Genomic DNA, 19,798 nt, shown 5'->3' with positions numbered 1-19,798 from the left:
TTGGAAAGATGAAGTTGGCTTATGCGGCACCTGGACTAACCTCAGCAAGCTTGGAGCTGTGACATAACCTGTATGACTGTTGTGGTGGGCTAGACTGAGAGAGCCATTATGTCTGCACTTTTGACTTCCTTCCATTATGCCCAAAAGCATTTTTATCAAGATATAATTTACATATGGTAAAATCCATCCTTTTTAGTGTTTAGGTCTATGAATTTTGACACACATACACTCAGGTATTCACCACCATAATTAAGATACAGAACAGTTCCATTACCACTCTTCCTCCAAATTCTCTCAGGACCTTTTGTGATCCACCCCTCTCTTTCCCATCTTTGCCTTTCATTGCTCTCTTTTCATGCCTACGGGTTTTATTCTTTTCAAGAATGTCATATAACGTAGTCTTTTGAAACTGTCTTTTTCCCCTTAATGCACTTGAGATCCTGTTATCTTTCTGTTACTATAATTAAATACCTGAGATAACTAGCTTAAAAAGGACGGGTTTTTATTTATTTATTTATTTTTGGCTCACATTTTTGGAGGCTTCATTCAATTTTTGGTTGAACTCATTGCTTTTGGTCCTGTGAGAAAGCAGCAAATCATGGCAGGAGCATGTGGTGGTCACTTCATGGCAGCTTCATGGTAGCCAAGAAAATAAAGAGAAGAGGTATCAGGGTTCTGATATCCCCTTTAAAGGCCCACCCCCAAGTGACTTCCAGTTAGGCCCCACCTCTTAAAGGTTCCACAGTCTTCCAATAGTGCCATCAACTGGAGGCCAAGCCTTTAACACAGGGGCTTTTGGGGGTATTTATATAAACCATAGAGACTCTTCCACGTTGATGTGTGTCTTTAATTCTCACAATGTTCCTCAAGGCAGGAGTTATCTTAATAAGGGAGGTTCCCAAGGATTTTAGAGAGAATCTATGATACACTAAAGCTCACTTGGTACGTGGAAGTGAACCTGGGATTTGAACCCAGGTCTGTGGTAGTTCTCAGCCCACACTTTTTCCCCTTCAGGGAAAGCAATGCTGGCCAAGGAGGTTGCATTCCTCTCTGTCTTCACCAGCTAAGGGAGATAAGGAAATAAGGGAGGACTTCAGGCAAAGACCATTTATCTAAGTGAAGTGACAGGTGCCTACCACCCCTGTCCCTCTTCGAGCCTTGCCAGGTGTCAGGATATTGGAATTCCATATGCTAGGAATCCTCAGAGCTAGGAGTGCTCCCATAACAGAATGTGGAGAATCTCTCTCCCCATGAGTGGAGAAAGACTTCTATAAATATGTCCTAGTTTTTTTTTAAAATAGTTTTTTTAGTTGTAGGTGGACACAATATTTTTATTTATTTATCTATTTTTATGTGGTGCCGAGGAGCGAACCTAGTGCCTCACCTGTGTGAGGCAAGCCCTCTACCACTAAGCCCAGCCCCAGCCCCTGTCCTAGTTATTTTTAATGGTAAAACTGCTATTCTGGAAGAGGAGCTTTCAGAGAAAGAGTTGTGGTGGTCAACTGAGTGAATCACAGTGGTCATAGCAGATCCTCTGAGCTAGCAAAAATACAGAAACATATGCTACTAAGTAATGCACTTTACCTTCTTTTTAATGAGCATCTTAGAAATTTTAGTATAGATAAGATTCCATCTGTGCATTTGTTATCATTGCTATAGAACAAAAGAACAAATTATCCTACAATTTAGTGACTGAAACTTGCAAATATTTATTCTGCCACAGTTTCTGTGGGTTGGGAATCTAGACACAGCCCAATGGGGTTTTTTTTGGCTCAGAGTTTCTCACAAGGCTGCAATCAAGACACCAGAAGATACTGTGGTCTCATCTCAAGGCTCAGGTGCGGGGAGATCTGCTTTTAAGCTCATGTGAGTGGCTGTTGACAGGCCTCAGTTTCTTGCTGGAAGTTGTCCAGAGATATTAGTTCTTTGCCATGAGGGCCTATCCATAGGAAGTTCATAATACATCAGCTGACCTCCCAGAATGAGCTAGTAAGACAACAGGAGAGCAGGAGAGTGGCCTGAAATTCACAGTCTGTGCAATCTCTGCTTAGAAGTGACAATTCATCACTTTTTCTGTATTTAACTGTTAGAGTTAAATCACCAGGTCTAGCCCACGCTCTAGGGCATGGCATTATGCAAACATGGTAGCCTCCAGGAATTGAGAATCATCTTAGAAGCTGCCTATCATAAGGTATAATTCACAAATCATGAAATGCACACATCTAAGGTATTTAGGTCGATGAATTTTGACAACTCTATACCATGTAATCATCACTCACAATAAAATTTAGATCAGTTCTATTTCTCTAAAAAGTTTCCTGATGAACTCTCCAGTTAATTAATTCCACTTTCAACCTCACTGCCTCCTCTCTCCTCAGCCCTCCCCACGGCAAGCCACTTTCTTATTTCTACCACCATAGATTATTTTTGCCTCTTTGTGGACTTCTATCAATGGAATCCTTCAGGTTGATTTTTAATTATTGTTCTTTCCACTGGAATTGGCTTTTTTGAAATAAATGAAAAGCACCCAAATGAGAACAAGCAAAGGGTATTTATTCACAACTTGCTACAACAAGGGTGTCAGCCACCATCAATTGACTTTGATAAAAACTCAAAGATAAGCAGAACAGTGGGAAAGCTTTAGAGTGGAAAGAGAGAGGGCTCAAGGTCTACTATAGTCAGGTTTCTGGCAGAGGAAATGGGAGGTGGGTTAGGGGAACAATATCCTGCTTTATCCAGTTGGCCCTAAGTTAGAAGTAAGGGAAAAATTAGGGAAGTTGTCAATTATTGATCAAATCCTGACCTTTTGGGACCAATTGCTAGAAAGATTATGATTTGGTTTCCAGGACTGGTTGCTACAGGTTGTTGGTCAGGGTTTTACTTCAACATACGGTCTGTCTATTGTTCATTTGTACATTCACCTTCTCAGTTGATTTCAAAGATGTGGGGGAGAGAGATCCTGGTCAACTCTGTCCTACTTATAAACTAGTAGTGAGGAAGGAACAGAAGGAAGAAATGAAGGTGTCATTTAAGTTAAAACCAACTTTAACTACTATCAACCATGCTGCAGAGAACCCAAAAGGACAGAGAGAATGTGGCCAGGGATGAGGGGGAAATTTCTAGAGCCTGGAATCAAAAACCCTGGAATGCAAAACTTCCCATTTTGAGGACTTCAGAGAATACAAAAAAAAAAAAAAAAGAAAAAGAAACTTTAGGGCCAGCTAGAAGTTGCCTTCTTTGTTTAGCAGGACATCCTGGGTGAGTTGGGGTAGTGGTTGGGCCTTGATCTGGAGAGATTAGGAAGGAGGTGCTCACTGGCCTGAGAATCACAGGAGAGCTAGGAGCTCTATTGCCCACTGGGTGTCCCATGGTCCATAAGTGGAATGGCCATGCTGAGGACAAACTTCTAGGGATGACTTGGCAAAGGGAGGCAGGAGCAGGGGCCCCCAAAACTACTTGTTTTCAGGGAAGTTGAAGAAATGGAGACCTGGGGAGAATGGGCTGCCCTAAAGAGATCCCAAGTGGAGGTGGCAGTTCAAGAGGTGTGCCTTTTTAAGACTCCAGCCAGTATGGCACAGTGGGGAGAAGGACCCCCGGGGACTAGTCCCCATTCTGTTATGTGGATATAAAAACCACAGAAACCTGAAAGTTCTGACAGAGATTACAGGAGGGCACTCAGCTTTGTGGTATTTTTCTGGGATGGCACAGAAGGAAGCTCCATCTTTCTAGACTATTCCATCGAGATCTCTGCTTTTCTGTCTGCTGACACTTCACTCGGGCCTGCCTTTAGTGTTGTTCTGTGGCTTTTTGTTTTTCCTTTTCTTTTCTTTTCCAAAGCCTACTTGGAATTTCAATTATATTTTTAGTTTCTTTCATTGGTCCTCCAAGAAAGAACATGGCCCAAAACATAGAGATACTACTGTTCTGTTAAGAAATAGGTTGCTTTAGAAACCAAAAAAATTTTTTTTTTCACAAAGCAGTTTCTTTTTATTTTTTTTCTATATAGATGGTCCACTTCCGTGATATTTGTGTCATGATCTAAAACCCCCAAAATGGGAGACTCTTTTTATGTATCAGTGTGCTTTGTCTTCTTGTTTGTTTTTCAAAACTACACTTCAAATTCCAGGTCTATTGTTGCTTTTCGTTCTGAAACTCAATCTCTGGGATTGGGTGGAGATTGGCCCTGCTGCTCTGAGAAAATGGAGGCCCAGGTCACACCAGCCTCATGCCTCTTACCACCTACGGTTTTAGCTCCCTCTCTCTACCCTCCGTCCCTTCTCTGTTTCCCTCCTTTCTTCCCTCCCCTCCTTCCCTCCCTTCCTCCCTCTCTCCTTTACTTCCTTTTTCCATTCTTGCTTCCTTTCCTCTTTCCCTCCTGCTACCCTTCTCTATATTTTTCCCTCTCCATTCTTTCCACCCTTCCCTCTTTTTCCTCATCAATCTTTCTTGAGCATCAAAGGTATACTGGCACCATGATAGGTATGGAAACAGGGAAAACACCAACATGCGAGAAAAGAAACAAATGAGAAAATTATTTTGTCAACAAAGGAATGAACTCGATGCAGCCCATGTCCCCAAAGCCGGCTTAGCCCAGACTGCCTGAAGGGGTCAGGGAAGGCTTCACAGAGCAGGGGCCTCCTAGGCTGTGACTTCACTCACGACAAGGAGTTCTAAGTGGATACGAGGGGCAGGAAGAGATGGTGTCCAAGGTCAGGGTAATGGCCTGTGAAAAGGCACAGGGACTGAGAGAACTTGGCATCTGTAATGAGGCACCCCCAACTCCATGTGGCTCAAGTATGGCGGACTACAGTGGGTGCCAGGAGGTAGGATGTAGGGCTCAGTCCTAAAGTGAAAGTTCCTATAAACTATGGGATGGAATTTCAGTTTTTATTGTGTGAATAATGAGAGCTAATGAAGGATTTTTAGTAAGGGGGGTGGTGGTGGCATAAAGCAACTTTGACTGCCAGAAACATCACTCTGTCAACAGCGGAGGCACTGAATTGAAAAAAAAAGGGGAAGCCATGGTCAGGGGAGCATGGAGGAGGCCAATGGTAAGCTCCAGACAGGAGACGAAGGGTTAAATGGCAGTGACAGTGGGGATGGTGAGAAGGTCCCACGAGGTACCTTAAAAGGTAAGATCAACAGGCCCGAAGGCTGATGGAATATGGTAGGTCAGCATTAGCTACCAGGATGAGAAATGCTGGAGAGATCAATTCATCTCCAGTCTACCCTGTCTGTAGCCTGACATGTTCATTCTAATGTCCATATCTGATTATATCACTCAAAAAATATTTTATGACCCTCTTCCTTACCTTCCTTACCCTTACCTAGCTTACCACTACTTTCTACCATGAACTCTTACTTAAGACTCACCTTGGAACTCACTTGTGCCTGGGAGGTCAGCACACCACCAGGCAGCTCTGTCTTTGTTTATTACATTCTTGATGCCAAGACACATTTCCTGCTTCTTGCTTTGTTGCTGAAACACTATTCATTCCTTTAGGACTTATCAACAATGTGTGAAGCCAGCCATCTATAGCCAAAAGCCCAATGGAATTAAATTATTTCTTTCTAGCAGTTTTTCATATCTCTATTCAAACACCCAAAATCATCTGACTAGTCACATATGTGTCTCTTTTGTACCGTTTCTTTGATAAACTCCCTTACAATACATCATGTTTGTCCTTTATAATTCTTACCCAACTATAATTAGATAATAAAATTTGCAATTAGTTGTTTGCTGTCTCTGCTTCCCATTTTATTTTTCTAATCCCCACATGACACATGGTGAGAATTCTGTGTATTTTTGTGGCAAGAATAAATGTTAGTTCTTTCCCTTGCTCCTCTCCCTCTCCCATATTTGTGAAAAGAGACAATAACTAACTAAAATAGAAGGATAGCATCTCATTCCCTGAGAGGTGAAAGGAACCTTATTACTCATTCCGTCCAGTGCATGGACCTACATCCTCTTGGCCACATGCATGCCCAGATTTCTCCATGGTGGCCCATTTTGTAATCTTAGCACAGCTTAATGAGTCAGGAAGGCCTGCCTCTGAGAAGTTGAATCCTTTATGTCTGCAGTGTCTTCTCTGTGGTCTGCTGCATTAAACATGAGGAGGTTTTAACCTTGAATCCTCAGTGGTATCACCTAGGACACCCATCGGGTCTCATCATACATGTGTCATTCTCAATCCAGTAAGCCACCAAAATTGTTTCAATAAAGCAGGTCTGAGACACATCCCAGAATGCGTATTTTGAAAAAGAACCACAGTAAGTTTGGTGACTCACGTTCAAAGAATAGAGTAGGGAAAGAGAAAAATAGAAATCTGGCAAGTCTGACCTTCATCGAGTGAGGGAGGTTGACATCATTAGTGATGTCATATGGTGGTCATGCACCCACTGACACCTCACCTCTTTGGCATTCTTTCCAAAACTAGTGCCCAGTCTAATCGTGAGAAAATCATTATATGAATCCTTCTGGGGGAATATAGGCTGCCCAGTTGTTATTCCTTAACTGTCAAGATGATTGCCCACCAGCAACAGGAAACTGTTGCAGACCAGAGGTGCGTGGGGAAATGTGAAGAGTAAATGTGATGTTGTGCCCTGGATTGGATGTTGGAACAAAAGACACTACTGGAAAAACTGGTGAAATCCACATAAAATCTGGAGTTTAGTTGACAGTAGTAATGTTCCAGGGTCCATTTCTTAGCACTGGCAAGTGTACCATGGTAATGTAAGGGGTGAACAATGGGGCAAACCAAGTGAGGAGTGCAAGGTGATGCTTTTTACTGTCTTTGAAACTCCCTGAAAATCTAAAACTACTTCAAATAAGAAGCATATTTATTTTTAATACATAAAAGGGGAATAATAGATGCCCAGGCTTAGTGAGAATTAATTGGGATGGCATAAATCTGAAGTACTTAGCCTAATGCCTGGGATATAGTAAATGCTCAATTAATTATAACAATAATTATTACTGGTTATCTTTTTATCTTTTGAAGCTCCAAAGGGTAAGTCTAATCCCTCTTCTATAATTCAGCTGATTTAGGTGTTAAATTGAACTTAAGGAGGAAAGGTAAGGGATTTTAAAAGAAACTTCATGGTATGTGGGACAACATGACAAAGCACCTAGCACAGTGCCTGGAACACATAAAGGGTTCCATAAATGTTTGTTCAACCTGCAAATGTAAGTGCTAGTCCCTGAAGGAGGCCTACATTTTTGCCAAACAAAGCTCAGTTGAGGTGTAAAACTTTTTTTTTAGCTTCTCTACTTTAGAGGGAAGCAAGATTTCACCTAGAAGAGAGCCTTTGGGCACCCCAACTCTTTGCTCTACGACTCCACAACTCTTGAGCCCTGAGCGAAACTTCAGTCCTTCAAGGCCTTACTAGAGTCATATCTCTACAGAAAACCTGTTCTCCCTAAAGCCAGAATTCTTTAAAATTCTCAGTAAAGCACCCTTAAAAGGATAGAATCAGCAAGGAGTAAGTGCAGGGGGCGGGGCATAAAAGATAGCACAGGGATGATGGGCAGGTGTGTGGTGGTGACTTTGGGCAGGGGTTCTCAACTTGACTTCATATTAGATTCACCTGGGCAGCCCTGAAAAGTCCCGAGGCCCACACCCAACCCCAGACTCACTCAATCGAATCTTCGTGGATAATGCTCTGGCATCAGTATTTTTTGAAAGTTCCCCTGGGCATCGTTTGTGTGTAGCCAAGGTTCAGAATTGCTCAAAGGACAGTCCTGGTCCAGCCCTCGACAGAATAAAATGAAGCTATCCTGAGCATCATCACCAACACCCCATCTCCTGACTCCAGGCTGGCTTGTCCACGTCTCCCCACGCCTACCTCCATGCGGGCCATATTCCCACTCAGCCCCTGATATTGGTCCACTTGTCTACGTAGTAACTGGGTTGATTTTACTCTGCCATCCCAGCCTGGCCTCTTAGGCTGGAGATGACTCTCATCCCCATTGATTTAGCCAGGACCTTTAGTCTCCCTTTGGCTTTAATGAACTTAGTTCACCTAGTTTTATATGAACTTATTTCTCAGTTATTTCAGGAAATCCTCCCTTTCTCAAGGAGATTTTAAACTTATCAAAGTCAGGGTCTATTTTAGCTTTTCATCACTATGACCAAAAGCTTGATGTAAACAACTGAAAGGGGGAAAAGTTCTATTTTGGCTCATGATTTCAAAGGTTTCAGACCATGGTTGCTGACTCCGCTGCTCTGGGACTGAGGTGAGGCAGAACATTGTAGCAGAAAAGCGAGGCAGAGGAAAGCTGCCCAGCTCATGGTAGCTGGAAGCAGGGATAGAAAGGAAGGGGCAGGGGACCCTCCTCACCCACCTACACAGGAGCCAGGGCCCAGGGTAGGCCTGGGTCCGTCCCACCACTGGAAGACCCCTGCTGGAGCTCAGGCTCAGCCCAGATTCGCCTCACCAACCTGCAGGGCCCAGGGTAGGTCTGGGTCCACCCACCACCTGCAGACCCCCCAGAGCACAAGCCTCTCTGATGACCTGCTTGGAAGCACAGGCCCAGTGTCAGCCTGAGTCTGTCCCCTCCCACAACCTGGGAGCCCAGATCTAACCCACTTTCATCTTGAGACACTGCAACCATCCCTATATCCTTCCCCATACAGTAGCTTCTTTTTTGGGACAACAGATAGGGCCTAGGAGCAGCTGCATCTTGGAGCAGGCATCCCAAAGCCAGTGTAAGAACCACACTTTCAGCCCCATCTCTGAAAGACATTGCATCCATCTTAGGGTACCTCCACAGCTAACTCAAGTTATCTCCTGCTATTGTCACCACCATCTATTGTTGCAGTAGCATCCATCCTGGGACACAGCAGATTCTGGAAGCCCAACACCAAGGTGAGGTACAGACAATCTGCACAGATACTACAAGATTATAGGGGAGAAACTGTAATAGCTCAGATCCACACTTCAAGAAAGGAAATCACATAGACAACATGAAAAACAAGTCAGGGAAGTGCCCCAAACAAACCAGGATACTATAATAACAGAATCCATAGACAGCACAGTTGGTGAAATGACAGAGAAGGAATTCAGAAGGTTCATAATTAAAATGATCTGTGAATTAAAGAATGACTTAAATGAGCAAATACAGGCAAAATTGATTACTCCAACAAAGAGATAAAAGAGCAAATATAGGTAACCATTGGTGACACCAATAAACAGATAAGGGAACAAATATAGGTAGCAAAAGATTACTTCAGAAAGAGAGATTCTAAAAAAAAGTCAAAAATTCTTGAAATAAAGGAAACAATAAGCCAAAAAAAAATCAATATAAATCATCACCAATAGACTAGATCACTTGGAAGACATCAAATAATTAAGACAAAGTATACATTCTGGAAAAAATAATGTTGACTACACAGTGAAGATGGTAAGAAACTATGAGCAGAACATCCAAAAATTATGGAATAGCATGAAAAAACCAAATAGAGGAAATCACAGAGTTTCAAACCAAAGGAATGCACAATCTCTTCAATGAAATAATATCAGAAAATTTCCCAAACATGAAGAATCAATTGGAAACCCAAACACATGAGGCTTACAGGACACCAAGTGTACAAAATTGCAACAGATCTAAACCAAGGCACATTATAATGAAAATGCCTAGCATACAGAATAAGGATAGAATCTTAAAAGCCACAATAGAGAGGAATCAGATTGCCGAAGTCTGGCTTGGCACAATTCAGGAGCCACTTATCAAAAGAAACTAACTTTATTTTTAGAACTACAAACGCCAAAAAAAAACAGCTCCTCAAGGAAAAAACCCTCAGAGCCCAACTGCCACCACCGGCTTCCACAAGCCTCTCACCCCCACACCAGCCTCTCAACCTCCCACAATCCTCCTGCTCTTGAGGCCGATTGGCTGGGTTGCGTGGGCAGAGCCAAAGAAGTCCCCCAATGAGCAGCTCCGTGGAGGAGCCAATCAGCTAGATGTTGCTGGGGCCGCTGTGAGCCAATCATCAGCTGGCAGTCTGAAGGGCAGGGAAACAGCCCAATGAACATCACCGCAGAGGAGCCAATCAGCTAGATGCTGCTGGGGCCACTGTGAGCCAATCATCAGCCGGCAGCTGTAAGTTTGCTGGCAGCTGGAAGTTTGCTGGGGCCCCTTTGGCTGTGGCTCTCAACATCAGATCACATATAGGGGGAGACCAAATTGTATCTCAGCAGATTTCTCAACCCAGATCCTCAAAGCCAGGAGATCCTGGAACAACATATACCAAGCTCTGAAATAAAATGGATGCCAACTAAGAATCTCATATCTAACAAAATTAAGCTTTAGATTTGATGATGAAATAAAAACTTTCCATGATAAACAAAAGTTAAAAGAATTTATAACTTGAAATAAAGGAAACAATAAACCAAAAAACATCCTACAAAATATTACAGAACATCCTTGGCAAAATATTCCATGAAGAGGAATTTAAAAAATAATGAAAATCAGCAAAGAGAGGTATTACACTAAAGGAAAAACTAATCAAAGTAGAAACCAAGTCAAGTTAAATACCAAAAATAAACAAAGAAGGCTGGGAATTGGGAATACAAGTTATGTCTCAATAATAACCTTGAATGTTAATGTTAATGGCCTAAACTCACCAATCAAAAGATACAGACTGGCAGGTTGGATTTAGAAAAGATCCAACAATATGCTTCCTTCAAGAGACTCATCTCATGAGTAAAGACATCCACAGACTGAAGGTAAAAGGTTGGAGAAAAGCATACCACTCACTTGGACTGCAAAAGCAAGCAGGGGACCATTCATCAACAAAACATAACAATGATAAATATATATGCCTCAAACAATATCTACAGTCATCAAACGAACTCTTAAGTTCAAGAGTCAAATAGACTACAACGTAATAATTCTGGGTGACTTTAACAACTTCTTTCACCACTGGATAGATCTTCCAAACAAAAGCTGAACAAAGAAACTATAGAACTCAATAATGCAATTAATAACTTAGACTTAACTGACATATATAGAATATTTCATCCTTCAACAAGCAAATTCAATTTCTTCTCAGAAGCACATGGATGCTTCTCTAAAATAGACCATATATTATGCCACAAAGCAACTCCTAGCAAATATAAAAAAGTAGAGATACTACCCTACATTCTATCAGATGAAATTAGAATGAATTTATTAGAATGAATTTAATGAAATTAGAAACCAATACTAAAATAAAAAATAAAAGCTACTCCAACACCTGGAGACTAAGTAATATGCTACTGAATGAACAATAGGTTGCAAAAGACATCAAGGAAGATATCAAAAATTCTTAGAGGTGAATGAGAACACAGACACAATGTATCAAAATCTCTAGGACACTATGAAGACAGTACTAAGAGGAAAGTTCAATGCATAGAGTTCATTCCTTAAAAGAAGAAAAAGTAAACAAATAAATAACTTAACATTACATCTCAAAGCTCTTGAAAAAGAAGAACAAATCAACATCAAAAGCAGTAGAAGTCAGGAAATAATTGAAATCAGAGCTGAAATCAATGAAATTGAAACAAAAGAAACAATCCAAAAAATTGATAAAACAAAAAGTTGTTTTTTAAAAAAAATAAATAAATAAAATTGACAAACCCTTAGCCTGCTAATGAAGAGAAGGAGAGAGAAAACTCAAATCACTAACATATGTGATGAAAAAAGGAAATATCACAACAGACACTACAGCAATACAGAAGATAATTATAAACTATTTCGAAAACTTGTACTCAAATAAAATAGAAAATATCAAAGGTATCGACAAATTTCTATAGTCATATGAATTGCCCAAATTGAATCAGGATGATATACACAATTTAAACAGATCAATTTCAAGCGATAAAATAGATGACACCATCAGAAGCCTATCAACCAAGAAAAGCCCAGGACTGGATGGATACAAAGCTGAGTTCTACAAGACCCTTAAAGAAGAACTAATACCAATACTTTTCAATTTATTTCAGGAAATCAAAAAAGAGGGAGAACTTCCAAACTCATTCTATGAGGTCAAAATCACCCTGATTCAAAAACAAGGCAAAGACACATCAAAGAAAGAAAACTTCAGACCAATATCTCTAATGAACATAGATGCAAAAATTCACAATAAAATTCTGGCAAATTGATACAAAAACATATAAAAAAGATAGTACACCATCCCAAGAATGCAAGGTTGGTTCAACATAAGGAAATCAATAATGTAACTCATCATATCAATAGACTTAAAGATAAGAACCATATGATCATCTCAATAGACACAGAAAAGACATTTGACAAAATATAGCACTACTTCATGTTGAAAAGATCAGAAAAACTAGGGATAACAGGAATATATCTTAACACTGTAAAAGCTACCTGTGCTAAGCCCCAGGCCAACATCATTCTAAATGGAGAAAAACTGAAGGCATTCCTTCTAAAAACTGGAACAAGACAGGAATGCTCTACCTCACCACTTCTATTTAACATAGTTCTTGAAACACTGGCCAGAACAATTAGACAGACAAAAGAAATTAAAGGAATATGGATAGGAAAAGAAGGACTCATATTAGCACTATTTGCTGATGATATGATTCTATACCTAGAAGACCCAAAAAATTCCACCAGAAAACTTCTAGAACTAGTAAATGAATTCAGCAAAGTAGCAGGATATAAAATCAACACCATAAATCAAAGGCATTTCTGTATATCAGTGACAAATTCTCTGAAAGGGAAATGAGGAAAACTAACCCATTTACAATAGCCTCAAAAAAAAAAAACCAATTTGGGAATCAACCTAACAAAAGAGGTGAAAGACCTCTACAATGAAAACTACAGAATGCTAAAGAAAGAGATCAAAGAAGATCTTAGAAGATGGAAAGCATACCACTCACATGGACTTGTTCTTGGTTAGGCAGAATTAATATTGTCAAAATGACTATACTACCAAAAGCACTATACATATTTAATGTAATTTCAATCAAACTCTCAATTGACATTGTTTGCCGAAATAGAAAAAGCAGTCATGAAATTCACCTGGAATAACAACAAGAGACCCAGAATAGCTAAATCAATCCTTAAGCAAGAAGAGTGAAGCAGATGGCATCAGTATATCAGAACTATACTACAGAGCATAGTAACAAAAACAGCATGGTACTGGCATCAAAATAAACTTGTAGACTCATGGTACAGAATAGAGGACACAGAGACTAACCCACATAATGGCAGTTATAATATACAAAGCACCAAAAATGTACATTGGAGAAAAGATAGACTCTTTAACAAATGGTTCTAGGAAAACTGGAAATCCACATGCAACCAAAAGAAATTAAATCCCTATCTCTCACCATGCACAAAACTCAACTCAAAGGGGATCAAGGACCTAGGAATTGAACTAGAGGCACTGCGCCCATTAGAAGAAAAAGTAGGCCCTAATCTCTATAATGTCAGATTAGGCCCCAACATTCTTAATTAAGACTCCTATAATGCAAGAATTAAAATCAAGAATCAATAAATGGAATGCATTCAAATTAAAAAGCTTGTTCTCAGCAAAAAACAAAAAAACAAACAAAAAAATCAGTGAGGTGAATAGAAAGCCTATAATTTTTATCACATACACATCAGATAGAGCACTAATTTCTAGGGTATATAAAGAACTCAAAAATCTTAACACCAGAAAAATAAGTAACTCGATCAATAAATGGGCCTAGGAACTGAACAGACACTTCTCAGAAAAGATAAACAATCAATCAACAAATACATGAAAAAATGTTCAACATCTGTAGCAATTAGAGAAATGCAAATCAAAATTACTCTAAGATTTCATCTCACTCCAGTCAGAATGGCAGCTACCAAGAATACAAACAACATAAAGTGTTTGTGAGAATGTGGGGAAAAGGCACACTCATACATTGCTGGTGGGACTGCAAATTGGTGTAGCCAAAAGCAGTGTGGAGAATCCTTGGATCCAGCTATCCTACTCTTTGGTCAATACTCAAAGGACTTAAAAACAGCATACTACAGGGACACAGCCACATCAATGTTTATAGCAGCACAATTCGCAATAGCTAAACTGTGGAACCAACCTAGATGCCCTTCAGTAGATAAATGAATAGAGAAAATGTGGTGTATACACAATGGAATACTATTCAGCATTAAAAGAGAATAAAATCATGGCATTTGAAGGTGAATGGATGGAGTTGGAGAAGATAATGCTAAGAGAAGTAAGCCAATCCCAAAAAAACAAATGTCAAATGTTTTGGGTTGGGAGGGGGAGCATGGGAGAATTAGACAAACTCTAGATAGGGCGAAGGGGTCGAATGGGAAGGTGGGGTATGGGGGTAAAAAAGGTGGTTGAATGAGATGGACATCATTACCCTAAATACATATGTGAAGACAAGAATGGTGTGAATATAATTTATATACAACCAGAGATATGAAAAATTGTGCTCTATATGTGTATTATGAATTGTAATGCATTCTGCTGTCATAAATAACAAATTTTTTAAAAAAAGATTAAGAGCAAACTTTCTCAGTACCAGGAAATCTGTAAGTAATATTAGAAGGAAAAAGGGAAAAAACTTTTACATGAAAAAAAAACTGAAAATGTAAGAAGTATCTTACATTAGTTATAGGATTAGGTGCTTCAAGAGCTATTATACTTTCCACAATATTAAACATCTAGAGAATTTGAAAGTGCAGATGAAGTAGCTGTGAAGCTGTATCTCTTGAGTTAAATACACTGAATAGGAAATTTAAACTGTAATGTACTTTTTCTGTATAATAAGTGAATGTGAGCTATTAGAGGGAATGATGAGCTTAGGGATTAAGTCAGCAAAGGATTAACTGACTTTATTATTGGTGCAAATGTAAAGTGCATGAATTAGACAGTGAAGTTATAGCTTTGCTCCTGTTTTTATTAAGATTGGTATTGCTTTTGTTAGTGCTCTGACTTTAAAGTTACGTAGGCTGTGAATGGTCTATGAAATCCCATGTTTCCATTAAGCCCTGGTTTTGTAAGGTGTAATTTTGTGACATATAAGATTTTTCAGGAACATATATAGAACATGATGACAGAAGTGGTTGTACATTAAAATAATGTACCTAATGTCCCACTAATGTGGAACTTTCTAGAGATATAAGACCATTGTGTGTTAACATTTGCACCTTTATTCCCTAAATCAGTAATGTTTGATGCATTGAGTGAGACTACAGAAGATGCTGAGTGCACGCTAATACTTTTTCCTAATATGTCTTCTATTCAACTAAAAGAAGTTTTGTGTATGAAATTCTTCTAATAAAAATATTTCTACTGGAAGAAGGAGAAGGAGGGGGAAGGGGAGGGGGAGGGGAGGGGGAGGGGGAGGGGAGGGGGAGGGGGAGGGAGAGGAGATCTTCTAATAAAAATATTTCTACTGGAAGAAGGAGAAGGAGGGGGAAGGGGAGGGGGAGGGGAGGGGGAGGGGGAGGGGAGGGGGAGGGGAGGGGGAGGGGGAGGGAGAGGAGGAGGAGGAGAAGGAGAAGGAGAAGAAAGGAAGGGGCAGGGAGAAGATAAACCGTTCCAGTGTACACCCCAGTGACCAACTTCTTCTAAACATGCCCCAATGCCTACAGTTTGCACTATCTTCCCATAGTCTATTTTGCTATCACTGGATTAATTGACTGATGAGGTCAGAGCCCTCATGATCCAATCACTCCCCCAAAGCCCCACCTCTGAACACTGCTATGCTGGGAACTAAACCTTCAACACAGGAGCTTCTGGAAGACATTCCAGATCCAAACATAACAGGGTCATAATCCTTTTCCAGGAGGGACCTGAACACTGTTGATTATAAAGCAGATAGAACACGAGTCTTTATCTCTAAAATGGGTGCCTCTGTAAAATTACTTGTAAAATAGAGGCATCTGTAGAACTAATAATCTTGCAAATTTATATTCTATTTTGAAGGATATAAATTAAGTGCCTAGAATGACCTGGCACATAGCAAGTACCCCTCAAATGGTAGGTATCGTTAGATCAGTTGAAATCCAGGCATTTTGACTACTAGACCAGCCCTGCTTCTATCAAGTGACCAAGAGACTCCGAACTCTCAAAATGGTTATGTGTGAGTGCTGAGTGATTATCTTCATTGATTGGCTACTAATTGCAACCTTTGCTTAGGAAATGAATGTTTTGGCCAGCATGTTTCATAAGGCCAGTCATCATGAGAATTTTATGTCAATATGACCTACCAGAAAACAATGATATCTGAGTCATTCAGAACACTAATGACGTAATTCAAGGACTCTGTCAGACATGTCAGCAGGCTTGTGGACTTCATCCAGGCCAATGCTCCAAACTCGCTCTAGGAAAGACACAACTGGCCGGAGCTGACCCTCCTCTTCTCTTCATGTTGCTGGCTCTTCTGAGCAAACTGTGAGGGCCTGCTCCTTTGGATAGTATGTGGGGTGGGCAACTTGTTCTGTTAACTCAGTGGGAAGAAGGACACATGCTTTGTGTTTTGCCCTCAAAGGAAACCAACAACTCTCAGATGCTGCAGTGTTATTAATACAGAGAGAATGCAGAACTTCCCAAATCCTGCCTCAATTCACTCTGTCTCTTAAGAAGAACAAATAGTTGTCAGGATAGAAAGTGTGGGGTCATTTTATCCAGAGATCCATGGGAAACAAAAGTTTATAAGAGAGCTCACAATTTACCCATAAGACCTTGACCTCTCCCAATAGGATAGAATGTTTCTCATTGTGCTGAGAAAGTGTGCAGATGAAATTGTGAATGCAATTGTGAGTGCAAGAGAAGTCCAAGGCAAAGGAGACCACTGTGACCCTATCTATTTTAGTGAAGGTGATGCTGGTGACTACACACTGACCCCTACACTCTCAGGGTCTTAACACAGTCCAGGTTTATCTCTCCCTTTGAAAAAGTCTGGGTGACATGGCCTAGCAGCCTTCCACGTTAGCATTCAAGGATGCAGGCTCATTTCAACTGTGGCTCCACATGCCTCACAATGGTCAATTTTCTCCGTTCAACTGGTAGATGACACACAGACAATGAAAAAAAGGTGCATCCACCTGTTTCTGCCCAGAAAAGACACACATCACACTTGTGGCTAGTCACTGTCTCAGTCGCATGGCCACCCCTGACTGAAAGAACATGGGGACTGTGGTCCAGCTGTGTGCCCAGGAGGAAAGGGGAATGGGCTTGATATGACAAACAGCAAGCCAAATAGATAAAGCTAACTGAGATAAAGACACGTCTATATAAATGAAGGGATTAGAATTTTAATGCTGATGTCTCCATTCACTTCAAGCTAGTTAAGACACTCCTAAGTACTTTGTTCAGTTCGAGTTGTCACACTTTAATGGAGACATTGAGACATTGGAGTGCACTCAAAAAATGAGTGGCATGGTCTGAATGTGTTCGTCTCTAATCCATATGATGAAACTTAATTACAGATGTGTTATTAGTAGATGTGGCCTTTGGGAGAGACGCACCCTCATGACTAGGATCAGTGTCCTTATAAAAGAGGCTGCAGAGAATCAGCTACTGTTTTAGGCACAACAGGAAAATTTTCCTTTCACTCTCTGAATGTTGTTGGAATGAACTGATTATAGCCGGATTCACCAGGAGAAAAGGCATATCAACGTATTAATGTGCACAAAGGAAAACACAGGGGAGTGATACCTGCTAACCCAGTTAGGGAAGAGGGGAGAGGCAGGGGTGTAGGCAATGTTGAGACACAGACAATGAAAAAGTAAGTAATTTTTAGGGGAAATGAAAGGCCCAAGGGGACATATAATAGTCTATAAATTATTATGTTTAAACGAATGAATGGACCAGGGAGAAAAAAATTAACTACTAAAAAACTCTGTTCATATGTGTTGATGTTCCTCAATCTCCCTTCCTGTGACATGGGTTTAGTTAATGAGACTTCAGGGACTTGACCAAAAGCAATTGGCTTCTCGAGGTGGGTCAGGTCTTTATGGTAAAAGAATATCAGAGAAAAGCCCCTTCCAGCATCCGCTGATCTCCAAGGGCATTTAATTTAAAATAATCAGCATACCAGGTCCTATATTTTGGAGCAAAATCCCTAAGCTCCTTTATCCCTTCTACGTGTGAAGATACAGCAAGAAAGTACCATCTATGAGCCAGGAAGTGAGTTCTCACCAGACACTGAATCTTCTGGTGTCACCACCTTGGACTCAGCCTCCAGAACTGTGAGCTATACATTGCTATACATTGTGTTGTTTATACATTATCCAGTTTATGTTGTTTTTTAGAAGCCGGAATAAACTAAGATTATGAGAAACTTGCATGGACAGGACACTTGCCAACAGGTCAGAGAGGACTATCAGAGGGAACTGCAACTGTGTGCTGACCACTATCTTGAAATGTATGAAGATTTGTAATTGAAAAACAACAACAACATACATCACTGGAAGCTAAGCATTGTTTAAAAGAAACCTCTTCAAGGTTATCTGATTCTAGTGTATAAGCATCTTTTAGCTGTTTTACAACTCTGTATGTTATAGATAACTAATAGCTATGCAAAATAATTCTTAGAGACATGCAAATTCCTTTCACTGAATTGAAATTCTTGCCCTGAATTGAAGATTTGGTGAACTTCCCACCTCCCTGTACCAGTTTGCCTCCATTTGTGCATTAATTTGAATTTTCCTGATTCATAAGTGTGCCTGTTCTTCATATTTCTCATTTGAAGTACTTAGAACATGAATAGAATCAAATCTTTCACATCTGCTCATTTTTATATGTGTATGAGAGTCATAGGTTTACATTTTTTTCTGAAAATCATTATTATTTTTTAGCTGTGAGGATGTGGGGAAAAGGAGATTATAGACAATGAAAATTAGGCAAGGGGGCGGGGGGAGAGCAAGAATTCAAAACTCAGAAGAATCCAGGTTCAATCCATGTCTCTACCAATCTCTACAATGTGATTTGACATGTTTCTTTTCCTCAATTTCCTCAGCTATAAAATGGGGATAACAATGGTTCCTAATTCACGGGACTTTTTGGAGGAGCAAATATGGTAGTTTCAACAAAATATTTCATGCTATCTAGCATATGATGAGTTTTTGGTAGTAGTGATTGTTATTGTTATTAGTAAATTTTTTGTATTGGGAATTGAACACAGGGGTGCTCTACCACTGAGCTACATCCCCAACTCTTATTTTTTTTTTTTTGGTCTCTTTTTTATCCTGATAGAGATACATGGTCTGAATTGTTGAGACTGACCTCAAACTAGTGATCCTCCTGCCTCAGCCTCCTGAGTCACTGGGATTACAGGCATGTACCACCATGCCTGGTTTACTGTTATTAGTTTTTATTGAAGATGCTCCATGAAAATAGGAAGGTAATCTTGGAGTGGGAAGCAGGCTATCTTGGAGGTTACCAAGAAGAAACCAAGCAGCTACAGTAGAGATGTAGAGAGGATCTGTGCTTCTGTTAGGAAGATGGATCCCCCAGATGTCCAAACATAGAGCTCTATGTGACCTTCCTTTCATGCCTCGGAGGCTGGGCACATGTTTCTTCCTGTGGGGTTCAGGACCCTGCTCCACTCAAGCCTGTGGTACACTCCTGCTTCAGGGCTCAAATGCCCTCTCCTCAGTGGGCTTTCTTTGAGGTGGCCAGGCAGTCAGCACATCTCACTTGTCTGCATATCTGAGAATTTAACTTCTCACTCTTATTTCTCGACATGAGCATTGAAGGTTATAGAGGTGGGTCCCTGCTCTTTTTCACCTGGTGCCCCCAGGAGCTAGAGCTGAGTAGGCTTTTAGTCACTGCTTGTT

Source organism: Ictidomys tridecemlineatus, chromosome 4 (genome assembly GCF_052094955.1).
Source record: "Ictidomys tridecemlineatus isolate mIctTri1 chromosome 4, mIctTri1.hap1, whole genome shotgun sequence".
Lineage (NCBI taxonomy): Eukaryota > Metazoa > Chordata > Mammalia > Rodentia > Sciuridae > Ictidomys > Ictidomys tridecemlineatus.
Note: the sequence above shows the minus strand (reverse complement) of the source record.